The sequence below is a fragment of the Strix uralensis genome, chromosome 3, assembly GCF_047716275.1.
Source record: "Strix uralensis isolate ZFMK-TIS-50842 chromosome 3, bStrUra1, whole genome shotgun sequence".
NCBI classification, from domain to species: Eukaryota; Metazoa; Chordata; class Aves; order Strigiformes; family Strigidae; genus Strix; species Strix uralensis.
In genome coordinates, this window is record NC_133974.1 from 89,880,510 (window position 1) to 89,905,872 (window position 25,363).

At 36.6% G+C, this 25,363-nt stretch overlaps 1 protein-coding gene across 3 annotated transcripts in view; it reads right to left on the reverse strand.

Annotated features, from left to right (window-relative positions):
• Positions 1-25,363, reverse strand: part of SMYD3 (SET and MYND domain containing 3) — a 431,626-nt gene that overhangs the window by 310,607 nt on the left and 95,656 nt on the right. The window contains exon 1 of one of the 3 annotated variants that reach the window (XM_074863271.1): positions 11,378-11,396. The exons of the other annotated variants lie outside the window; for them this stretch is intronic. The gene's annotated coding sequence lies outside the window, so the exon portion shown is untranslated. Of the gene's footprint in view, positions 1-11,377; positions 11,397-25,363 lie in introns of those variants that run through there. 3 annotated transcript variants of the gene reach the window in all.

Consider the following 25,363-nt stretch of genomic DNA (forward strand, 5'->3'; position numbering starts at 1 on the left):
ACCTCAGATCATTGCTTACTTGCTTCCCAGCTCCCTATTAAGATAAATTCCCTGGCTATTGGCCCAAATATAACAGATGAAGATTGAGAAACTAAGTTTTAATAGCCACTGAAGTCATACATTGTTACTGCTGCCTTGTAGGTCCTCTGATTTACAAACGCACAGACCAGCTCCTGACTCAGACACTGGAAGATACAGAAATCAGTCACTTGAAATAAGCCATCTCTCAGCTGCAAAGGTGTGAGGGTGTGTACTGGTTGTTGGGGACACAGGACTTTTGCGCTTTTAATGTGCATAGCAGTATCTTCTGTTTTCTTGTGCAACACTTTTACCCAGCAGTATAAATCTGGGGACACTATCACTATCCTAGGTACTTTCATATAGAAATGCTTCCTTTTCAAGGTTTGCACTGAAACACCAAACTCCTGAGAATATTTTGACCTTCAGAGTCCTTTGCAGATTGTTTCTCAGACCACCTACCTTATTAGAACTGATTTCAAAACAAATAGAAAAAGAAGTTCCCACATATCACCTCTCATCCTGTGGGGCATTTTATGCACTGGGGGCTTATATACATTTTAAAGCAACATTTCCACTTACAGACATAACTGTTTCCTGCTCTTTGTTACTATATGTTATTAGCCTCAAAGTATGCAATTATCAAGTGATTGCATCAGAAAACCTGCTGATTATAGCAAATTGCTTCCATATCATTGAGAGTTTTGCCAATTTTGCAATGTATTATCCTCTTGAACAATTTCCCACATCTTGCAGGCACTACACTCTGTGCCCAACATATGTTCTACAAAGAGAGCAGTGCTTGGGGCATCTCAGGTTATGTACCAATTGACGAGACATTGAAGGTAATAGCACGGGTTGGAAACAGGAATTCAAGAGTCTTAGCAGTTTTGGTGCTCTTTCCCAGTTATCCTCTGCAGAAAATATAGCAGTCCTCCTCTAACACCCTAGCACAAAACACTGGTGGAACCTGGTCCATTTTGGGTCTACAAACAGAAGTATAAGAAACATTTGTCCAGAAGTCTTGTTGCTGGAATTTTTAAAATCAAAGCCATGCTAGTTCAAGACACTCACAATGATCTCTGCTACGTAAAGAGCTGAAATCTAAATACTCTTTATGGGATAAAACTTACCCATTCAAAGAGAGACTAGCAGTCAAGAAAAGAAAGGTTTTGTCCTTTACAGAAGATAAAATGGAGAGCCACAAGCAGTTCTGAGCAAGCAACCCTGTTGCTAAGACTTAAACAAAGACAAAGACACAGCATGTGAGGACAGATCTTGAAAGACTGGCTCCCAGTACGCTTAATACACAGCAAGAGCATAACAGAGGAAGCAACTGATGAAATACTCGGGGAGAGGGGAAGTCAGCTCTAATTTTTTGTTCAAGGGTTCAACTGACTAGAAAGAATAACGTTTTAGGTCTTGTGTCCAAGACTTGTAGATCTGTCCCAGGGGAACCAGGTTGGCAAGAAAAGTATTCTTTTGTTTTCTGTCCAGGAAAAAACCCCACAGGTGCCAATGCAGACACGTAAACATGTGGAATGACATGAAGGAGGCAAAGGGCTTTGAATTGTGGCAGCTCAAAAGGGACAAGTGAGAGAGGCAGCAGCTCCCAGCTGTTTTTTGAACTAAGATTTATCCACATACCTACTCTCTAAATTCAGGAAGGAAAGTGGGACTCAACACTTGTAACATACTGCAAGCATTAGCAGTCCTTCAACCAGCAATTTTTTATAAGCTTGCCAAAGATAACTTTATAATGGAAAGTCAGTCAAGAGGCACAGACTTAACAGTATAGTTTTTAAAAAGTAATACAGTTTGTCTCAAAATGGTCACAATTAATTTATTCCATTTTGTATCAAACAAAACTTCACGCAAGATCATTGTAAGGAATATTATATTCTAATGGCAAAATGTTTCCCTTCAAAGTATTTAAAAGGTAGCAGTGAATAAAGCTGTATTCTAATTCATGACCTCTTTCCAGAAAAAGCAGGCCAAGTCCCTAAATCCTGCTATATCTTTTAGAATGTATGTACAGAGATAGCTAATGTCTGTACCTAATGTCCCAAAGTTTGGGGAATCTTGCAGTAGCTTTAGATACCAGACAAGGTCAAAAATCATCACAGCAAACCTCTGAAAAATTATGACAAACAGAAGCAGAATTTAGGTCCTCACCCTGAATTTCTGTGTAATCTAATTAGATATATTTTATTAACGCATGTAATCTTGGCCTCAGTTACATCATTACATTGCATCAATTATGTTATTAAAACTAATATTGGACCTAATTTGAACTATGGTGACTAGGAATCACAATAGAACAAAAAAACAGACAAAAAAATGAAAGGTCATTATTCCTTTTCAAAATACTTCTGTAAATATAATTTTAACATTCTTATTGTTAATATTACTTAACAGTTATCAACCAATATAGAACAAGTTAAGTTTAGTAACTCTGCTGAGCTCAGATGTCTCACATGACTCTTAATATCTACTCAAGGTTTTAAAAATTCATGGGGGAAAGAGCCATATATGTACTACTTGTGAAAGAGTGATCAAATGCAAACTAAGAATTTCTACAAGTGTTGCTATTGAACTAAGAAAGTTAAACCTTTCTAAAAGATATATACTGTCATTTACTTTTCCCTGGAATGCAAGAATCTAAAAATCGTAGGTATTCCATACACACAGCATGCATCAGTGGCAATGACTGCAAACAGAAGACAAAGCTAGATACCTGAAGAAAAATAAACTGCATGAAAAACATAAAGCTAACAGGGGCTCTCCTTATCAGACACCTGATTATCATTTTTCCCTATTTCATCCTCCTCCTGCCTTCTTTTGTATGTTTTTTGTATGATTTTTGCATGTTAGACATGCTTACCTTAATGAATGACTATGGCCACTCATGATCTCAGGCAAACACTAGAAATTCCAAAGCACACCAGTGGTTCTAATGAATTCAATGCAGATTTCTTTATGGGGGAAAGGGAGGTGGGAGGGATATGCAACTTCAGTTGGTAGGTACCCTCTATACATAAACCAGTACTTTTACCTTTGAAGAAGAACTTGACCTGAATCCTTCCAGGTACCTACATCAGGTTCAAATTTTACGGTTTAAATGTCAGTCATCACAGAAATTAGTCTTTTTACTATCCTATCGTTTTCATGCTTTTTGTAATGAATATGCACTTTTTTTGCAAAGTGTCATATACACCATTCACATACTCTTCAAGGACAAATACTGCAAATATTGTGGGAAATCAGCAAAACTCCAGAAAAGGTTATTTGTTCATTTATTTTTAAGAAAAGGACTCAAACCCGAAATCCAGTAGGAATAGCAGAGATGGTTTTAGTGGCTGTCTACCAAGTTATATACACAGGTTTATTTGTAGTCTGATTATACAAGCTTCACATTCATTCTAGCTCCTCAAGTGTACAATCCTGCTGTTTCAATTTCCATTGGTACTAAACTGACCCCTGCTGGCATGATCTGTAGTTGTTGAAAACATCTGGATTTTTAAAAAGGTTTACAAGGATGGAAACAATTTTTTTAATGGCACCCAAAAGTGTGCTAATCCACCTCCTTGTACAAATCTTTGTAACCCAAGGAACTCACCAAATTAGTTTCTGAAATGACCCAGAAAGGGAGGAAAAATGAAGGCAGACATATAAGATTATGTGGCTATTCAGCAAGTTTGTGTATAAGAGACAGCACGTTCTCCCCAACCTTAAAACCATATAAACTCTTCATAACAAAACAATGTCACTTTTAAAAAATATATATAGTCACACATTTTTGAAGTTGCATTATTTGAGGGCTAAGATACTAGACTTTTTGGGGGGTTAGTATAATGTTAACAGCAAGTGTTGTAACTGATGTTTTTTCTTGGAGATTTTTTCCTCTGTTAAATTGTTTTTTCCCAGAGAATGCTCACATAAGGATGCTGTAGAGTAATAAAATTCCCCCACATGGATCCCATCACAAAATGTTCTCAGAAATATTAACTCGAATGGAAAGCTGATTTTGTGGGCCTGGCCCAAGCTTCTCATGCAAATAAAACTATTCATCAGGAGAAAGGTCATCCGAAAGTTGAGAAAGCACTGTCATATTTTCCTACAGGTCTTGAAAGTGCTTCTTAATAGGTCTGATTGCACTTCTCCCCCCATTTCTTTTTCTGCCAAATGTCCTTTGTTGCTATTCCCCTTCTGCTAAATGGCAGCCTCGGGGATGCACAGAAAAGGCAATCCAAGCTAATGTAAGGTCTCTTCTCATGCACACATGTAAGTAGGTTGGTCCATGCATCCCTTTTTAAAAAAAAATCAAAATAAATGGCACCTAATTCTTTCCATAAGTGCATAATAAACATGTGATAAAACAAACTTGAACATATGTGTGTGCTTCGTACATGTCTTGACACTGAAAACTATTAGACAAACTGAATCCACAAACAGCAGAACTCACAAAGCCTAGTCTCCTTGGCTTTCATTCACACCTCTCTGCTTCAATTATCCTGTGTCTATTACTATATTGTGGTGGCCATTTCCTGAGTGAAAACACTAAGGGGTCTTTTTCCTTCTCACCTACTTGTATATTTGCATAAACCTTGTAGGAAATAGCTTTGAAATATCTGTCCCTCTAACTCAATGTGGTGGTGATGAGTTGGCAGTTCTAAAAGTTATTAGGGAAAAAAAAAATTATTGTCAGGCAGACAATACAGAGCATGATCAACTAAGTCACATGTATTTCCTTAAGAAACCAAGCCAGAAAAGGATGTGAACTGAAAATAAAGACAGCAAAAGAAGAAAAACGGAAGTAAGATACAGAAGAGAAAAGCTAGAAAGTAATGTTGGGTGGTTTGTTGGGGTTTTTTTGCCTTTTTTTTTTTTTTACTAGGACTTAGGAATAATTAAAGAGACTGCATGATAGCACAAAACAACTGAAAACATTGAAATAATAGTGTTGGGAAAATAGGGTCAAAAACGACCCCACTTTTCAGAGTACCTGTTTTTTCTACATCCTGTCAAAAATAACTCATTTAGTCATTTTAGTCATACAATATTTGAGTCCTTTCAAACAATTGCAACTAGCATGCAAAGCTAAATATGCTTGGAAAGAAAATATTGGGAACAGCAAGATGGGTGAAGTTTAATTTAATATACAACACAGACTAACACTCTCCAAAAACACTTTTGGGAAAACTAGAAAAAAAGAAGCCACTTTGTTAAGTAGGATTTTACTCTGTTCTGATTTATCCCACCAGGCTCAGGGTAGATTATTATAGACATATGTGCACACATCTCCCCAGTAACCTACAGGCAAGCTGTTGTATACACATTTGAGTATCACATGTACATGTGTGCAAAGTATAATTATAAAAAGCTTGAAGAATATATCTGAAACATTTGGATAGCTGGGATTGATGAAGTGTCATTTATGGACATGCACATATTTTAGATAATGCAAAGCAGGTACTAAGTCCTGATAACCAACAATTTCTCAGGCATTTATAGCACTCCCAGCTACAGGCTACAAGATATGACCACAACCCTGTAAATGAGTTTTAAGAAGACTCTTTAGCCAGGCCTTGTATGTGTGGCTGTTGTTATCTTTAGGTTACCAGATGTGTGTTTGGACATTCTGAAGTATTACCTGCTTTTATTTAGCATTTAAGAATATTAAGGTTGATAACAGAGAATTAATACACACTCACACAAGGAAATGTCAGGATGAAATTAAGATGATCTAAAAATCTTACCATAAATGAGGATTTTTTTTTTTTTTTTTTTTTTTTTTAAGATGGATACAAATACTATCAAGGCTGTGTGTTAGTGCCTACACAGGAAAAACAATCTATGCTCTTTAGTCAGAAGAGAAGCATCTTAAAAAGTGAGAAAAATATTACTTCAGGTATGGAATTGAGGGGCTCCCTATGCCTGTGGGACATCTGTCCCCCCCAAGTTGGCACCAGTTATGCACATCCATTCCCTCCCTTCCTACAGTACTGAAATAAAAATTTTTAAAAAGCTTCAAATAAACAACCTGTTTTCTGGCTAAACAACTATTCCCATCCACCATTTGCAAGCTGCCAGCATACAAATTTAAACATAGTTATTTAATTATTTCTTGGCTTCTCCAATCAATAACAAATTTTTGCTGGTTCTTGAAGACTAAAAGTCACTCCTGCAGATCAAAAATGCTTTAACAGAAAAATGAATAGTTTATTAATTTATTATAAAATGCTTCTTTAGGAAAGCATGATTTCAAGCATTCATTTACTTTAAAGATACAGCATTCAGTTTTACATCCACAGTTCAATAATTAACAGATTAACTCAGTTTTATTCACTGAGGCTATCAGCCAGCCAATGATAAATTATACATGCTTCTTAATTCAAGAGACACATTTTCTACTCCACGTTATGAAATCAGTACTATTGGACATACGTATATCCAGTCTCATATACAGTTAGAACAAACATAAACTACAGCAAATCAGAATGTCCTGCAGGATTCTGATTTTCCTGGACAAATGCTGAAGTAATTCAGCACATAAAATTTGTCATTTGTTTGCAAAGCATGCAGAAGTACTGAAAAGATCAGAGAGGTTCAGATTTACATTCCATTTTGATGAACTGACGCTACCTGCGAACTGCCCCTTTACTAGACTGGGCTGACTAAAAAATTCTTCCAGAGAATACATAAAGAAGCAAATGCCTTTCATGCATACTCGTGTTTTTTGCAATACCACAATCCAAACTAATGAAGGATAGTGACAAAACCTATGAACCTCCTTAAACTGTATAATACAAGCTTGCTGCTGTCACTTACCAGCTGTAAATTTCTTCCAGCCATATGTCATTTCTATAAGGCAAATATTTTAGATTTCTAAGCATTCAAGTAGAACTGTATATAGTGTGCTACAAGGAAACAAGTTAAGTACACTCTACAGTAAACTACTGCAGCTCAAGAAAAAGGTCAAGGCAGAGAGAATGCATAGTGTAAAATAAACTGTTAAAAAAACCCAAACAAAACAAAACTTAATTCCATGTTAAAATCTTGAACAAGCAAAGAATTAAAGACAGAGTGACCCAGCAAGTAAGAGATGGGTCAGCAAGAATCATCATTATTGATTTTTCAATATACTCAGCAAACACATTTCTGCCTCAGTTTCTTCATCTGAACAGTATCAGTAAAATATTGAAGGACTCAACAATAAAAAAATTAAACAGGAACATTCTAAAGATGCAAATAACATTTCAAATCATTCCACAGTAAAACCAGAATTTTAATATCTTTTGTCCCTGCTTTGTCATCTTGCATCTTCTATTAATCACACACTAATTAAAAAAAAGTTAAAGACAATAGATACATAAGAACATAGGGGCTCATACAATAGGGCACTGACCTGAATTACAGAAACAGAATAATTCTACTTATGACATGAAATGCTATTTCAGCTAGTTAGTTGAGAAAGCAAGTCCTCTCGCCTATTCACTCAGTTGCGTTAGCACTTAACCACCTTGCTGAAATAGATAAACGTTACTCTTCAAGAGGATGAACCATGTTCTGAAAGCAAACACAAGCTTAGGTTGCCCATACTCCAACTCAGAAGCCAAGGACTCCTTTGAGACTGGGTCCTAGCTAACCAACCCTACTCAGGAAACAGCTCAGGTTCACTTCCACGCTAATGGTGCTGGTCACAGAGCCTCCGCTTGACTACCTGAGAGCTTTACAGGAGTACGTTCAAAGCTGCTTGCAAAACACTGTACTAAAATGCTCAAAGTCATCTCTTCAGAAAGGCTAATTTTACTCAGGGTATCAAGCAAACTTGAGTCAATTAAGGTTATTTTAAAAAAAAAAAAAGCGCACACAGATCCAATCTGACAAGTACCACGTCAAATCATTTTGAAAAATTGAAGAATGAGACACATTTAATTGGAGATGTTTGAAGACTGGGTCAGATGCTTCTCAGAAAAAAAAAAAAATCAGAAGTAGAACTACACTTCCAATGCTTCCTAGCATCCTTGTGCACTAAGCAAGTAGAGCAGTCTTCACTATACATTTGGAATAGCACTATTTGCAAATTACATACCTTAAACAGTTTTTTAATAAACTATGTCTCTTTGTCTCTACTTTTGAATACATATAAAATACAGTTATCATAGAGAATTGGTAACTGAAATTCAGTGGTTTGTTCTGTAAATTATATTTATATGTTCAGAGAAGTGGTATATATGGCAGAAAGTGTAGTGAAAGCCTAACTTGTGATGTGTGTTTAGCCAGAAGTACTAGACCACATGTTTGGAGGTCATTAGGAGTGCAAAAAGCCCACTGCATCTGATTCTCTTTACGATCCAAGTCTTGGTGCTTATTTATATGTGAACTTCAGCTCAGTTTCAGATAAGGTCATTCCCTAAATTAAGATTAACAAATAATGACTCTTAAAAAAAAAAAGCAGCAATCTTCTTTACAGATGATAAGAAAGGTAGATGAGTGCTGAGAAACTTGGAATACTACCACATTAAAAATATGTAAACTTTTTGCTGACAGACTTGTTAAGAGTTGATAAGATAGCTTAGTTAACACAAAATGCCTGTATGTCTAGACCACTGAGTACAACCACAATTTGCACATACAGCATGAGTAATCTATCTTATTCCAAACTGAGCAGACACAAAAACACATTTGACCAGAAATAATTCATCTTACCCACATAAATACGTCACTCTTTAAAAGTCAACGCAGCTACTCAACTGAGTAAGACTCCAGGATTTGGGTTTTTTATGGATGCCTACAGGTACTGCAGATACTGTTTTAAAAAGTCTTTTTTCAGCTTTCTCAGAATTATAGTTTCCAGCTTTGATCTGGCATGATGACTGCCACATCTCCTTTCAATACGAAAGATTAAGTCTTCAACAGACCAAATCAAATAAGGGGATCAGGTTTTAGTATGGTTCCTTTTGTTTTCTTTCTAATGGAAAAGGCTGATCTGTGAATTCACAGTTGCTGCCTGTGGAGGTTTGTTTAGCTTCTGCAAGTATTTTGTTATTCACAAGACTATCAGCAGAAAGAATGCAAGAGAGACATTAGTATATGTAAATGTGAGGACAACCTTTCAAAATATTCAGTCAACTGGCACATATAAATGGCTAATGCAGATTTTTAAACTGCATGTAATGGATAAATAACTGCTTTCTTGAAGTTCAAACAGCATATCAACAAGATGAGTATCTAAACAATTTTAAGAAACCTGTAGGCTTGCTTTTCTTTTGCTTAATAGCAAAAGAATGGATTTTGTAATGGATAAAGGAAAAAGTTCTTAGCAACTACTGATTTGAGGGCACTGAAGTTATGAGCTGTTCTCAGAGACTCATAATTCTTCCATATCAGTCATCTGTTTGGGCTGAAATTTTCCAAGCAGACTGTCTGATTCAGGCTTTCTTTTCTGGGGAAAGAATGAGGAGATGGGGCGGGGGGGGGGGGGGGGGGGCGGCAGGGGAGGAAGGGAAGTGGTGAAAGATTTAGGCAATAATATCTTAAACATTTCTGAAGCTGATACAAATATTTTCTTCTGCGAATAAAAGAAAAAAAGTCTTATAATTATTTTATTGGGTTACTGTAACACTTCTATACTTTAAAGTAATGATAAAATCTGTTAGAAGTGTCTAAAAATAATTCATCAGAAACAAAATTTGCAAGATTTGGAAAAAATGTCAGCATAAAAAATTTCAGTATCAACTTGTCAGAGCTGAACTATCTTGTAGTTTTGCTCCAAATATGCATTAGCCTCTCAACTCCTATGTGCAACTGAAGATGTATTTGCTAGTTTTGGAGTAAATGGCTTTTCATGTGACCTTCTTTAACTTACCTTGTAGTTTTTGAGAACATATCAGTATGCTGATCAAATTAGTGAAAAAGAGCTATTGCATTTGTTTTGGTAAATTCGTACTGATCATAATGATTGTTAACATTCAAGCAACACCGAAAATGCACAAGAGATCATGTGTTTCAGTTTACATTCCTACTATGCCTCATTACTCAAAAATGGGCAAATCCAATCACAAAGTCTAGGTACTGACTCTGTACTGGTAAAAACTGACTAAAGGAAAACTCAATCTCTTCTTAAAATTCCAAACCCTGCAGATGCAAAAGGTATTTCAAATTCTCCCCTTTTGCAATGTCTTTTCCAAGAATGGGAATATATACAAGACATCCTTAGCCTAACTAATGTTTCCAACACTGAGTAAAGATATGCTGCAGAAAGCGTAGATAAGCAAACTAACCTCTATTACGTTGCCAAAACTGTTTTTTTTACCTTCTGTAAATATACTCTTCAGTTTAACAACTGTAATGAGAATGTTGTTAAGCTTTTTACTTATTTTAATGCCACAGGCTTTTAGTATTAACAAGAAAATACTGTTATAATTTTGCCAAGAGAAATTAGACAAAATATCACCAAAGAGCCCAATAAAGCAGCTGACAGACATAAATGCGAGACACTGTCATTCTGAGAACACTGACAAGATTTAAATATACAGCAGCAGACCCTGGGGTCACAATACCCACTCTACCTGCAAAATTAAAAGATTTCGACCTTGACACCAAGGCAGGATGAAGCCACCAGCCCCAGACGGTTGGATTCCCTGGGCAGCAAAGATAAATTGTGAAACAATCAAGAGGCGCGCCAAAGAGGGGGAGGAGGAAAGGACACAAGGGATCTGAATTCATAAAGGCAAAACAAAGACGAGGCTCAAAGGAAACAGAGACTTTAAAAAGAGCTCTCCTCACAAATTTTACAAGCAAAGTTCATTTTTGCACTCAAAGATGTGCTTTTCAGCTTTAAGCTTTTCCCAGCTTTCAAACAGATCTTTTTAAAGATTTGTAATGGCATTTCTAAATGCATCAAGGCATTTGAGCTTTTATAACTCAAACCATGCTGACAGAATACACCCTACCTAGCATGTAAATTGAGTAAGTGCTTTGGAAAAGGATGGCCTAACACAGAGATCTACTAAGCAATCCTACCACTTCCATATGACACCAGCAAGGAGCATCTCTCCTATTTTTACCATCACTATTGTTAGAGATACATCATCTGTCTCCTCAGCTCTTACCACCTGCCCAGTTTCATCACTTCATCTAGTATCTCTTTTCTTGTTTTCTGCCTTTATTTGTTATCACTCTCAATCATAACCTGCAACCTGGGTAGCTCTTCTTACTACACATTTCTTGCACCCTAGCTCTGCTTTTTCTTTTCTCCTTAGCTCACTTGCTACTTTGTGTTTCCCCTACAACAGCCACATATCTTTCAAATGGTCTCTTTTCTTCCTGGGAAGCAACCTTTACAAGTACTTACTCAAATCGCACTCTCTTTGGCTGGCTCTCTGTTACTGGCCTCCACTTCAGTGTGATCTCCTCTTGCTTTGCTGCCTGATCTTCCAAAAAAAAAAAAAAAAAAATCTTGCAGCTGAACACAAAATGTATTACAAATATTGTAGCTCATACAATCTGTTTGAAGACCAATCTGGGATGCAGCACCTTGGCAAACGTGACACTTACAATCTTCCTTTGTACTGAAATTGCTTTGCTGTGCAAATTTACAGTTTCCATTTACAGTATAAAGCAGCCATTCCTTATTTTCTTCCAAACCCTCTCCTGACACAGAAGCATGGACAGAAGCCCTGTGTCATGCTGAGTGCACAGATTCATTTTCAGCCCCCAACATATGGGTTAGGAAGGAAAAAAAAGAAGAGGTGGGAAGAGGGACCGAGGAAGGTCAGCTAAAGCCCACTGTGGGCAAATTCCTAAAAAAATACCTGAAGAGCAAAAGGCAAGTTAAACAAAAACCCAACTTACTGTTTCACTTCTTTCCCAAATTTAAATTAGTTCACTTCTAAGCCTATGCTACAGTATTTTATACTTGGGTTTGGCAAAATATACAGGGGAGCATGTAGTTCCGTGCCACTGTGGACTCCTTTGAATGAGAAGAAATTACAGTTATGCTGATATAACTAATCTGCATTCCTTTTGTATGATGATAGCTGTGAAATCAAGTTATCAAAAGAGGCCATGTTCCTACTTCTCTTAAAAGCAAAGCTCCAAAGCTTTCTCTTTCCTACAATTGAGGTAGCTCCTCCTCTTCCTGCTTAATTAGTGAAGAAAGAGGTGATCAAGTGGAATATTACAAGTGGGCATGCAGTAGATGTTAACTGAACCTACAGTGGCAGAGGAAACAGAAGCAGCACTGGCATCACCAAATCTGAAGCTTTCAAATGTGTCTAAACAAATGGGCTAGGAATAAAGGATATGCATGGAAGCATGCTCCATTCCACAAAAGTTGGGAGCATAATAACATTCCCATTTGTAGATTCACATGTAGCTTGCACATTGTTGCATGGACGCACATAGACAGCCCTTCTTTAGCTGCCCAATTCTTGGTACTTGGAAGGAAATTATTAGGCTTCTTGTTCCACCGTGTTGTATCTATCTTTCTCTTCGCAACATGTTTAATATACAAGATTATGCAAATGTACCAACATATCAGTTTGGATGAGATCCTATGATGGTCTAACTTTAACTATACAGGCTTTGCAATCTCTTAAATACACTTTTTACATTGCCCAAAACCCAAGAATGATGAACTGACTGAACCACACTATACCTTCACTTCTTGTAAATGGTTATATGCTGTAAAAAGTGATTGAGGAGTCTGCAATAGTTTCAAGTTAACACAATCCATGGAGAGTACCCATGATTTTCAATACAAAATTATGCTTGAACACAGAATAAAAGAGTTAAATGCAAAAACTCAGAACAATCAGTCAGAAAAGCCTGAAACGGGGTGATGATGAAGAGTAATACATTTTTTGTTGACCTGAGCAGCTTGGAATACTTTCTTTGAGTTGGAAGAGCACATAGCACAATGCAGGGGAAGAAAAGAAGCTATCCAGTTTTACCAGTTCATGACCCATAATCAGTGAAGACATTCATCCTTAGTGCCAAGAACTCAGGCTTAATCTTTGTGACTTGACAAGATCTGACGTTACTGTGGAGTCACCCTAACAAGTTAAAGATAACTGTGCCAGAAGGACTCAGAAAACTAGCCTTTCATATAGTCCTGGTAACTTATTTCAAACAGTCTTGATAATTATCAGTGTCTATTGCTAGTTTCAAGATAATTAATGATTTCTGAGCAATCAGAGTGCAACATTAGAATTTGGAAAAAAAAAAAAAAAACACAACTTTTTACCATTCATTACAGAAGAGGAAAATATGTAAATGTCATGCCTAAAAAGTTATAGGCTGCAAAACAAATGAGCACCATCCCAATTTTGCTAATCATTATTTCAGTATTCCTGCATCTGAGAAATTCAGGAAGTAAAATTCATTACATCTCAGGATGCCTATATATTGAAATAAGCCATCAGTGTCTCAGACTGCTGGTTCAGTAACTTTATGATAGATACATAAATTGATGTCATTCTAGCAAGACAGAGGTGATGAACGGCAGCTTCATAAAGGATGACCCTTTTCTATCAGACCAATTACAGGAAATGCTGAACCAGTAGCATGACAGTAGCTAAGGTGTTTCAGCCGTGTGAAACAACAGACCCTTTCTCTTTTCTCTGCTGGAGAAGTGCAGCCAAGGCTCATTAACTGTTGATAAAATGAAGAATCATCAAGAAAAAGAATTCTCACTTCATCACAGGCAACTGTTCCTGTTAAAATAGAGTTAACATTATATTGTTCAGCTGGGTCTCAGAAAATGCAAGGCAGTATCATAATGCAAACATTATTTTGTTACATTCTTAATGTATCATTTTGTTTTCAAATGCATGCTTAATGTCTTATCTTTTACAATATGTATGCTTAATACCTTAGCTTTTATGAACACTGGAACATACCACCATTTACAAATATTGTGGCATATAACATTCTACTATGGAAAATCATTGAGGCAGAACTTATCAGAACGAGTCAGTGTAGAAAAAAGCTGGCTTTATCATTATCTTTTCACTGTAAGAGGCAAAGGTTTGCATTGCCTATTTTATATTTGCCAGCAAATTGACATTTAATACTTTGCTAATTCTTTCTCCATCAGATAAGTTTCTTGGCCAAAAAGTGATACTTTCTCATCTTTAAATGTCAAAATTTTCTTTACTTTTTGGCTTGCAAACAGTGCAGGCCCATAAAACCCAACTGTAGAGGGTTACAGAATCTCACTAGGATTAATTATGCTTTTAATTAAATTAAAAGATTCCTCCTTATGTGACCTCCATATCAGTCCCATATGCACATTATCTCTTCTTAGGCTTGTCTCAGAGGACAACAGACTCCCCATTACAGAACTAGACCATTTTCCCTTTTGTTGCATCTGCCAAGAGACTCTTTGGAATTTAATTGCTGCCCTTATTTATGAATTATAACTGCAGGAACAGTTGTTTGTGTCACAAATATTCTATGAATTTGAATTTTTATTGCAATGGCTATTGTAGGAAAAGAAAAGAAACACAGTAGGTTTTTGGTTTGTACTCTTGTTTTTAAAGACAAATACAACCTGTCTTATAATTAATTTTAAATGTCCAAAACAAACTATTGCATCTGAAAACTAAATACTGTAGACATCTAATTTAAAGTATATACAAACACCTACATATGTATTTTATGTATGTATAGACACATGCACACACACAGCCTTTTTAAGAGGCTAGATATTCCTAAGAGGTATCAACAAGCCTAAATAGATTTATATTGGGGGAGGGGAAAAAAAAAAAAAGGGAAAAAAAAAGCAGTTATCCAGTGGATACAGAAAGAAGAGACAAACTGCAGTGGCATGCAGCACTGCATACACAGCAGGTAAAAAAAAAAAAAGCCAAACCAACCGACAAATATTGTTCATTAATCATCTTCTCCAGTAGAGGCTGAATAAAATAAACGAATCCCCAAAACTGAATTAGACATGGTCTGATTAAAACTCAAAGCACATAGTGGAAGATAAAAGCTGTAAACAACATAATGGGATCTTTACGTGAAAGCATGTTTGCAGTACAATTCTAGATAACATCCCTTTCCCTTTTTCTTTCTGAGCAGTCACAGCAGCAACATTAGTTTCTTATGAGCCTGTCACAAAACATGAGGGACTGGAAATCAAACAACTGCACACTGATGAAACAGAAGATAGATTCCTGACAAGTAGCAATCTTTCAGACCCTAGCAGTGTTTCTTAAAAGAAAACAAATGGGAATAGGTCAACTCTCTCCCACACACACCACCTTTTGTTAACACAGCTTGATTCACATTTAGTTTTGTCTTGGCACCCTTCGTTTTATCATAGGTGACTGAACAGGAAGGTGGGAAGTGGCACCCATCTCTCACTAAAAACTACAGAGCACATTGTATTAGATCTCTGTAGAGGTCAGCAAGGCACTGGCTCATGAGAAGTTATCTGCTGGGAAGTGTACTAACAATATCAAGAACAAGGAGCGCTCCTCTGGGCCAGCCATCACCTCCCTTTCCCTGGGAGGGCACCCAAATCCACAGGAAACCTGTGGGTCCAGCACCACCAGCAGCACCGATGAAGGCTTCCACCTGGGGTGAATGAGAGTTGGACGGTGCAGCTTCTTCCATGCATAGCAGTGAAGAGGCATGCAACAGAACCCCCAAATTCAATTTTCAGGATCGGGCTCACATTGGTTAAAAATAAGGCTGGTACAAGACACAGGAATGGACTAAATCCCTCACCAGTTTTTAACTTATCCAGGCAACTTCTGTTTATTACAAGAGTGTCAGGGTAGCAGTAAGGTCAAGCAAGTTATTATTAATGAAGCCTCATCGTAGAATGACTGGTCTGAATATCCCTTAATATACTTCTCAGCTGAAAAGTCTGTAGAGCAACGCCTAACGAGAAAGGTCGGGGGGGGGGGGGGGGGGGGGAGGAAAGGCAGAAAACCCTGACACATGAAACCCAACCCTCTCCAGGCAAGCTCCACCATTCAGGTAGCCACAGGTACTGTCTTGGGCACTGACAAGCTCACATGCACATCAAGAACAAGTAACAGATGGTATAAATAGAACAGACAGTTATCACAAAATTATGTTCTACAGACAAAGAACGAACGTACGGAAAACTAACGAGTTTAAGAATATTAATTCTGAAAAACAAAAGATAAACTTAATTTCTTGTACCTAAGATTTCTTCATTTTTAAATTAATTTTAAGATAGGATGTAAAGGACCTCTTCCTGAAGAGAAGATTTTTGGCAATATATTCAATATTCCTCATTTCAAATTCTTACTCAGGACTTTTAACAACCTTCTTCATCCAAGCTGTCAAAGCCCAACAGCTTCCTCTGCAGTGGCTATTCCTGTCCTACCAAGTGACTCATGTTTTAATCTAATGTGCTGAACAGTTGTCTAATGGAGTGGCATTTGCTCCTTATGCCATTAATTACGTCTGCATTTTGACTGAAATGGGGCAAAATCCCATTTGTGTTTTTTTCTACTATGTCTATCACTCCAGGATGTAGATGCCCCCTGCATTATTGAAATCAACTTGACTGAGCAGCAAAAGGCCAAACATCTCCTCCCTCCTCCTAATTGATTTCTTTTACTCTGTGGGAGAGAGCATCTAATCAGGTGTCTTCCAGGAGGACAACACTAACTATTCTGAAATTCTTTTACTAAAAAAGCTTATATCAGTTAGAAATGAGAGCATGAGGTGTCCTAAAAACACTGGGACTTCAGTCATTCTTGAGCTCAATGCCCAAGGCCTTCCCTACTTACTCGGTTACTGTGAGGTGTTCAGGATAGATCCTGCCCATATGTACCATAGCTATCACACAGATAGGCAGAAAGGAAGATAAGACTTCAAGAAATGGGATTTCACCCTGTTACACATTTTTAGTCCAGGATTACTGCCTTAAATCAGATCTTTTCATGGATGAGTACTCAGTGCAAGCTCTGGTGTAACAGACTCTCTTATTAGTTCCATTTTCAAAGCTAATAGGAAGTCAGAAAGTTCTTCTTTAAAAATTACTTTTTCAATTCAAAGGTCATTTCAATACTGAAGCTCCATCTGTTCATGCTGTAATGAAACTTTTTTTTGTCATTACATATTTTAAAATTAATGTCATTATGGGGAAGATAAACACATGAAAGACACTTGTAAACATGATTTTAAAAACCGAGATAAATTTTCCAAAATAATTTTAAAGGGCTGTTTTACAGAAAAATGTAGCCTATTTTTAAAGTGGATTGAAAACTGGTTTTATTTCAGCTTATGAAAATTCAGGAATTTGACCATTTCTGAACTTAAGGGACAAAGTTCACCTTCCCATTGTGCCTGAGTTAATCTCAGATTGCAGCAGCACACTGTGGAATGGACAGACATGGATTACTTCAGCAGAACTTTAAGTTAACACATATATGGAGGGATGGAAGGAAGCATACTACTTCTCAACCCAGGAAAAATAACCTCTCTGACTTCTCACATTCCTTTGGATATCTGATAGCAGTAACCGAAACCCAGAGAGCGTAAGATATAGCCTGGCAACCAGAGACAGATGCTTTCAAGGGGCGGGGGGGGGGGCAGGCAGGACAGGACACAGGGATAATATACCTCCTATTCATCCACGTGATTTCCCATCCCAATGGCACCTCCTGAAAATTTTCAAAACCTTTGTCTTTGGACAAAACCTCTGATTTCTGAAAATAATAGCATAATTCTGAAAGCAATACAAAAGCTAGGAAATGGAGAGTTTAAGATTGTTTGTGTGTTAGCAGTAGCCAATCCTCTTCCTCCATAAGGCTTCCAGAGGCTCCTTGCTGGACTGCCATTGCCATGCAAATGTCATTTGATTCTGATCTATTTTGGAACAACAATAAAAATACTTTTTTGAAAGTCATTCTAACCTTATCAGAACGCAGTGGTCACATACCACTACACTAGGAGAATTTCTTAAAGCAAAGGAAAGGTCTAAAACCATTGTCAAAAAGAACACTTTCCAGCCCAAATCGGAGTTTTTTTCTTTTGGTGTCAAAAGAACAGCCCTTTTTTACTTTGTACTATCTCAGGCTATAATAAAGTGTCACATTGTAGCTACAAGAGCAGAAAATAAACACACCACTTTTTAATGTAAGGGAGGCATAAAGACAGCAGCACCAGAAAAAGTAAACATATTAAGGGGTTGTTTTTCTTTCTTTATTCTTTTTTAAGATCTCCCACAGAGTGAATTATTCCAATAACTTGCAATATAAACTTCAACAGTTTCTAATAATTCACCTGTGAATACTTCTCTTAACCTCTTCATTTACAGATTTTCCCTCAAATCTACCTGATAAGGAATGGCAATTCAAAAACACTACAGAAACAAATGGCTGAAGTATGGTGCATACACTTATTCTCATACACTCATACAGCTAGAGTTTACTGTTCACCCAAGTTTTATTTCTAGGGCAAGTATCGCTAGTTTTAAAATTACTTCTGTCTGCTAAGACAGAAGAGACCTGGTCTTACTTTTAAAATGCTCATGAAATTTCACCCGGAAGCAGCACTCAACCATAGCAGAGCCAAATTACTGAAGTTTTCATTACATTCAAGCTGGTGCAGAGTCATGGTTGATATATGAGTCCGTCACTCTCAGCATTGATTTGCAGAGCTCTCTGAATGTCTCTGAGCAGTACAGTCCCCTTAAAGCATTTTCCCCTTCTCTCTGCCATGCATCATAACTCAAATTGTCAAGTCTTATTTAAATTTGTTACATTAAAAATATTCATCGGGTAAATCATTATGTTTTACCTATGCTTTTTCTTTCCCTTTAAAAAAAATTAAATCAAATCATAGCAACAAAAAGAAGAACAGAAAAACAGCTGATGCAGCAATATAAAGCTCTCATGACTGTCATAATGAGGAATGTTAAAGAAAAATATTACAGATATATTTTGCTGAACTGTATTGGTTAAGTAAAGGCTTTCTTGTGCCTCACTGCAGACATTGCTCATATAAGCAGTATAGGGATCAAGATCAATGAATCTTTCACAAAACTCTTCATGCTCTCTACATCTCTTCTGTAAGTAGACTTACACAGAGTACTTGCATCATCTGCAGGTAAAACACACACAAAAAGAATAAGTGTCCTATTTCTTTTAAGATCCAGCATCTTAAAAACCACCACTTTATTGTCTATATTCGTAAACACAACACATTAAACCAGAAAATAATTTTTCAGCAAAAGTACAGCATGCAAATTCACATAAGTAATTAATGATGGTAAAAATTCCTCACTACAAAAACAGCATCAGTTTAATTCTACATAAAACAAGTTGTTAAGAAGCATACTCTTCACGGGGCTAAGGAAACTGCCCACTCAGCATGTTTACCAAACTTGTATGCGCCTGCATTACGTCTTCAGTAGGTAATCAAATACAAATAGGTCTTGTCCAAGGCCAGATGTATTCAGCTGATAAACTGCTCTACTCAAGAAGGAAGGCAAAGCTAGTGTTTTCTTTTTTTTTTTTTTTTTGCCTATCTAATACTGAAATAAGATTTAAAAAATCAGAATAAAGTATCAATATAAATTTTTGCCAGCACTGATTGCTATAGCTGACATATGATAGTGCTCTAGCAACAAAGGCCCTAGGCAAACACAGAAACTAAACTATAGAGTCTCCACATGTATTATTGTTTATAATCATTCCCAGACATGACTTTGTTTACAAGACTTTTTTTTTTTCCTTATGATTTTTGGTTACTGTCAAAGAGGGAGGATGGGGAACAGAAAGAGAAGTTTACCTACAATTGTTGCCACTCCATGAGAAGAACTGGCCCAATGGTAACATGAAAGTATCTTATCTAAAGAATATTTACTACTAATTTTAGTATGAATAAATCTAAATTTAATTTCTCTATATAAGTGGGAGTATCTGCAGTTCAAATTCTCTCTAAAGCAAGTTCAGGATAGGACCGAGGTCTTGCTCAACCAACCTTCTACTTCATCAGTAATAAATCATATCATAAATAGCTCCATGAATATTTCCCTCAATAAAGTACCATAAAGCTTAACATTTTTTTCTTTCAAAAACTCCCTTCACTTTCTCCAGCCAAAAACCATGTCAAATCCTAGTTCCTCTATAGCAAGCATTAGTTTTCTCCTGTCACTTCACAACTGCTGATTAGCATGTTTTATTTAAAGGAATCAGATTTGACAAGAATGATTCTCAACACCTGGGTCACTTACTTCACTCAAATACCAGTATAGTCAACAAGACTTTTACCAAGAGACATTTCAGAATCAGACCTTTAAAACACTTTGCTTTTCATAATGTACAATTCCTGATGAATAATTTTAAAAACAGGAAGAATGCTCTATTATATGAACCAAAGGCAAGCATACAAGATCAGTTAACTTACTGAAGGGTCACCTACAAATCAATTACAGCAGAAAGCACTGAAAAACAAACATGCTAAAGACAAAAGCAACAGTAGTTCTGAACCATTAAGATACAGCCATGCCTGAACTTATGATGCCACCTTCATGCCTACTTTTTTATTTATTACTTTCACAGACTGAGACACAGATGAGGCTTGCTTTCTCTGGATTAGATTTAGCTGGTTCAGATCCTGAACCATCCTTCTCTTTTTGGTCAGCTGAGTGCCAATGCTGCAGCAAAGAAGATGCAACTACATGGTTAAGGATGGCAAGAAAGGGAAACCACAAGTATCCCCACTTCAGTTTGACTTACACAGTCACGGAGTCATGCTCTCAGGTATAGTTTGCCTCTACAGATAAGCTTTAGCACCAGAAGAGGTGAATGCCTCCAGCAAAATCCTCCAGCCCAGTCTTGGCTGTGTTCCTGCTCTCCCTTTACTCTCTCTAGGATCTCACAGTCCCATAAGTAGAGGATGAAATATTTCCACTGGCTGACAATAGCAACGCCCCACTACTACCACCCCACCCTTTGGAGAATTAGTGTTCCCTATCAGCAATGCTTCACAGCTAGCTCAGTTCAGCGTTAAGATGATAGCACTACCACACTTCTGCTCACTTCTATTTCTGGCTTAGGTACCTGGGGTCCAGTCACATAAAATTCACCAAATAACACCTTCTCTCTCATCAGCCTGGCCCTCCTAAAACTATGACTGAAAAATTCATAGAGTAGTAAGAATTCAGATACAAAGATACTGCACACCTAATTTAGGGTCAGCCATGAAACCTCAACAGCCAGGCCAGATGCTTTCTTTACGCAGCACAAACCCAGTACAAGGCAATGTGGGGGTCCTTAAGAGTCAAGTTTACCAGCAGAATAAAGATTAAGTAGTTTTTCCATGACAGACTTCATCAATCTTTCAGCACTTAATGATTTTACAGTCACCTATAGAAAAAAAAAAAAAAACAAAAAAAAAACCAGACTTAAAAACCAAAGTTTTGAAGTGACACTCACAATGGTGATTTGAGTACAGGCTCATCTAGAAACATACACTGATAATTAATCCCTTGTGAGCAAAAAGTTGTTTTAGTCCTATAACAAGATAATTGAAAACTGTCAATTCCACTCTGATATAATTAAACAACATTAGATCAGTATCCAAAAATAATACTCATCTGGTAGCTGACTGGCACTTTTTATATTTGCCTTCACCTGAAACCTCTTGAGATTCTTTCATTATAGTGAATGCATTAGAAATCTAATTGAAAAATGTGCTTTTCAACAGTTTCACTTCGTTGTTTGAGATTTAGAAATAAGATTGTGCGTGCAGACTATAATTTGCTGTCTCTGCTATATCAAAATCATTGATCGTGTTTGCTAGAAACAGACAAATCAATACAGCACATATAGATTGTAATAGAGTAGAAATAGCAAAGTATACTTTTTATCCATAACAAGAAATAAAGCTAACTTGGGTAGCTCAAGAATTTCTATTATTAAAAAAAAAGTAAGAATGTTAATGGTGGTGGGAACACACTCTCAATTGTCTACCAAGGAGTGATTTCAACAGTCTATTTTCCTCCTATAAAACTCACTTTTTTTGGTGTTTTTGTATGACAGGCTGCATTGCATTCTTCAGAATATCCAAGTTTGCAAGAACACATTTTCTTAAGCACCAACAAGGAATAAGAATATGGAAAGAAGTAATTTGAAATAAAATAATAAGATCTATGAAGAAGCTGGCATGGGTCCATTCTAGAGCTTCTTATGAAGAATGGACTGAAAATGCTAGAAGATAAGGTGATAAAAAAGGAAGACTGAAGCAACAGCTGGGGGAAGAGTCTTATATTACCTCTTCCTCTTTTTAAGGAGTCAAATGCATTTGAAAGAGGTCTGTGTTCAGAGGGATGAGGTGGTATAAGGATAAGGAAGTTATTTCACCTCTTTGAGTGCGTTTTGAATAGTTTGGAAAATGCACAAAACCTCCAGTTTCTTCTTTTTTAACCAAAAAAGCTCATCCACTCTGATCACAAATATAGTTCCCATAAGAAACCAGTAAGAAATTCAAATACAGTGTCAGAGTGTCACTTTCAAATTTCCTTTTCCTTCTCCAACTCTTTAATTTAAATATACCACCCAATGAACTCAGAGTTACAGAACCAATTTACAGTGCTGAGGACTCAAAACATCAAGTAAGCTATTACATCATTCTAATTCTGTTTGCTTTACAGAAATCATATGCTGTTTCTCAACTATATCACATTTTTCCCATGTGCTCTCATAAAATGCATTTACATCAAATCATACATTTAAAAAAAAATACTTAATTGTTACTAAGTGATGTTGACTGGTAGATAAGGTAGTACTAAAAGTTAGCTCTACATTTTTATTTATGACTAAAATCATTGGATAAAATATTTGATGCAATTTGTGATCTGTGTTTAAATACATAGCACCTTCCTTCATAAACAAATATACGCAGAAGATTTAAGGAATGGAGTTGAAAGTATTTAATCAGACAATGTTTAATGAGAAATACAAACATTATTGGGGGAGAGGTATCTTTGGTTTTTCTATCTTTGAGTATGCTTTTTTCACAGTCACATTTGTACCATTTTCAGATTTTCTAGAGGAGGGGGAAATTGTTTATACTACGGTAAAAGTTCCCAAAGGTAAATAATCTTTTCTAGAAAAGTTAAGAAATGTCATTTTATCATTGTGTTCACACCAATTATTTCATTTTGTCTTCTGCTTCCTCTGTTTGTAAGCGTTTGGGAATGGAGGTAGGTATACTATGTATACATACAGTATTTGGACAAAATCCCTGCCTCCTTTACAGGCAGTACCTTTACAGATGTAAAGCAGTCAGGATAAGGTTATGAAGCTATTACCTCATATGCTTTGTAATAAAGCTGTTATATAGGACTTTCCTCAAAATTTAAATTAAACATAATACAAAAAGAATAAAATTAAACATTAGCATTCCTGTGTGGCAAAATCAACTAGGCAGAAATGTCATGGTTCAGACAAGTTGTCAATCCATAACTGTAATGACTATACTTCCAACAGCTACAATATTATAATTTGGTAAGAATTTTTTCTAATGAAATATCTCCGTATTTCATTAAAGAAGTTCACAGGTTCACTTTATGTGACTATGAATAGCAAACTGTTTACTTGCTTACTTGCTACAGTGTTGAAACTGGTAATACAGGGTAGGAAATAGCTAGAATTGCTATATGTCTGAGATACCTGGGACTACACCCGATGTCTGTCAGTGGTCTACTCTGCATTGACCTAAAGGAATTGTACCACTGAGGAGTAAGGCTAATTCAGTATTTTTCACTTTCAGGCATCAAGTTTCATCTCTATAATCAAGCAGTGCATGAAAAAACATTAGTAAGCATGCAATCAACACAGTAGAACCCTGTCATAACTCAAAACTTGAAATACTTGGCCAAATCCCACAGCAAGTATAAACTGGCATATTAAGCCTTTTTGTCCTCTCTGCTCTTTTAGATTTTCTGTGACTTCTCACCACATTTTAAGCATCCACCATTCTTCAACCCCACCTCCTAAAACATCATTTACTACAGAATTTTTTCACCAGAAAATCTGAGGCGGGGAGGAGTTCTCCTCTGTAGTTTAAGAAGCAAAAAGCAAAACTGTGTTATACGTCACCATAAAATGCACCAAACACACATTCATAATACACACTAAACCTGTCATGTCCTATAGGGATCTAATGAATTTAAGACAGAATAGCAGTACTGGAGCATTTGCAATCACTTGTTCAGTAAATATTAAAGAGAAATCCCAGAAAAAGCCTAAGTTTCAACCAAGTGATACATGTGCACCCAGTTCTTCTGGGAAAGAACTAAACTCCATTTCTTTTCATACAGGATCACACCTAAGGGCTTCATTAATTGTTGAGACACTCCTATTCAAATGGATAGTCATAAGTTGTAAGGACTAGATTTTTGCCTCTTCTATTCCTACAAAGAAATCTGTAAGAAAAGACAGTTCCAGTTATGTTCATTGCTACATTTACCCAAGACCGTGACATCAGAAACAGATTACTGTAACATAATCCAGCCAGACCACACAAGGCCAACTAAAAACTGAAGTCAGTGCAGAAAACAGCTGCTTGTTTAATTTTGCTATATGCTGGCAACACAACAGAACTTCTCTGTAGATTGGCCTCTAGCTATATATTGCTTTTCAGATAGCATTACTGTTTAAAGCTCTACACAGGTCACCATTTGTTTACCAACAAATATCCAGCTAACACTCTAGCTAATATCACCCCTCGTTAAAGAAAAAGTGTTAATGCTCAGGTGTTTTCCATGAAATATCTTTTGACTCCAGAGCTCACTTCTGAACAGAAGGCAGAGCCTGCCAACTTTTCCAGCACCAAATCTGCATTTTTTCTCCTTACATGGGAGGAAGTGATGGACACAGGGCTTATTATGGAAATTGGTTAAGCATCCTTGTATGAGACTGTCAAGGTTTTCCTCAGGATGTGATCTGAAGATGTATTGTAGACACGTTTTGAAAAATACAATTTTTGCCTGCTGAGATTTTAAAGAAGAATAATCTCAAACATATATTCCTCATTGATGCCCCTTTCTTGCTTCTAAAAGGTATTTCCATTTCAGTCAGGTCAAAAAGCTACTTTAAAATCACCTGCATAACATGACTGTACATAGATTTATGATAACACAGAGAACTTTCCCAGACAATTTGATTATCAAGAAAAACATCAAAAGATTACTTATCTCCAAATATGATCTCAGCATAAATTTAGTCAGCCACAAAAAAGAGGGGTTTTTTTTAACTTACTCTATGTGCCTCTGACAGTCCCAAGTCTACCAATACATTATGCAACTTCTTCATATTTAATCCTTTCTCTGAAGTCA